The sequence below is a fragment of the Oryzias melastigma genome, linkage group LG14, assembly GCF_002922805.2.
Source record: "Oryzias melastigma strain HK-1 linkage group LG14, ASM292280v2, whole genome shotgun sequence".
Lineage (NCBI taxonomy): Eukaryota > Metazoa > Chordata > Actinopteri > Beloniformes > Adrianichthyidae > Oryzias > Oryzias melastigma.
The window spans coordinates 3,731,410-3,733,052 of record NC_050525.1 but is presented as its reverse complement, the minus strand read 5'-3'; positions in this window follow the sequence as shown (position 1 = coordinate 3,733,052).

Here is a 1,643-nt window from a genome sequence, read left to right as displayed (position 1 = left end):
TTGTTCGTTTACATTAAAATTTGGATTTTGAACCTTCAAAGTGTTCCAAAAATGAATTTTTAAAACCAGAGATGATCTCGCCTTTCAGACAGTTTCCCCACAACTCATGAACGCTCTCTCGTTGTTCCTGCATCAGATTAACTCTATTGAGTGTTTTAAAAGTAAACTTTTTAGGATAGATTTTAGCTGATATTCTAACATTATTTTACGTTTCTCACCATTTTAGTCGTTATCTGCCAATAATATTTTATCATTTTCTTGTACTGATCTAAATGTAAAGTTTTTATTGATTTGTCTTGTTTTCTTAACTTTTTGTGAAGCACATTGTGAGTTGCTCTCTGTGAAAAGTGCTATACAAATAAAGACTTTGTTACCCAGCATCACACAGATCATCAAAAGTTGAGCATGTCATGCAGAATTTCTGGATCCACAGCTCCTCTGTAAAATCACGATTTCCCCAAATCTCTTCATCCGTAGCTGCTCCCTCATAGCTTTCCCTCCGAGGCCTGAATAAGACAACAACGTCTCTTTTGATAAATGACTGTGACAAAAATTTGAACATATCTGCTGTAAATCAAAGTATTGTTCACATCCATGTTTTTGACTGACTTGTCGCACGAGTTTGGTTTATTTGAATAATTATGATTTAATGGAAAAAGTGTAATTGGGAAATGAAGTGGAGCTGAAGTCAAGAGTCCAAATGTTTGGAGAGAAAAACTGAATTCAAAATACTTAGAAAATGTATTTAAAATATGTTATTTTTATTTGGAAAAAAAGTCCTTGTATTTACTGAATGTGCTGATGTGTTACCTGCTCACTTTCTAGTAGGAAGAGAAGACAGTCTTTTGTCTTTCCTTTAGCTTTCAGGTTTTACTAAAGAAGACAAAATAAAAGAAATACTTTGAAATACTTTTAATAAATGTCGGCTTAAACAATTATAAAGAAATACTCTTGCCTTTTCTCCCATTTTCTGTTCCTTTTTCTTGACTTTCTTTCAAATCCTTTGATTCTGTTCTTCCCGATCTGTCCTCCTGCACTCCTGGAAGTTTGGCAACACATTTATCTTTGTTTTATTCTCTTTTAAGAGTCTTTCTGCTGGTGATGGAATAGAACACTGATGCAGAGGAGCTGGAGAGGACTAAACACTTTCACATAAGCAGTCGTTTGCAATTTTAGTGCTTTTTATTGAGAGAATTAAATAATAATGGGTGTGGAAATCATTTTAGTAAGCCTTCATACCTTTGCCTTATGTGAAGGACGCCCCTGGAGCCTAAATGGCATGAAGAAGAAAGCTCAAGTGTACAGTTCTTTGGATCATTTATTTGTTCAGGTTAACTCAGTTCACATAAATGGATAAAAGGACTTTATAAAAATATTAATTTTAAAGTGTCACTCATTTGCTTTTAGAATTTTTTCAAAAAACAAATGCAGCAAAGGAAGCAGAACTTCCATAGTTTTGCTTTTTCCCACATTAAAGCAGATAAAATGATAAATATTTCCTTGTTCTGATTATTAACATTTGGCTGATTAAAGTATTTCATGGTAGCTTTTTAGTTGAAAAAAAATGGAGTACCTATACAGAAATCAGCTTTGTGGGGTTACAGAAAGGCAAAAGTAATGCAGGATGCAGATGATGCCATCAA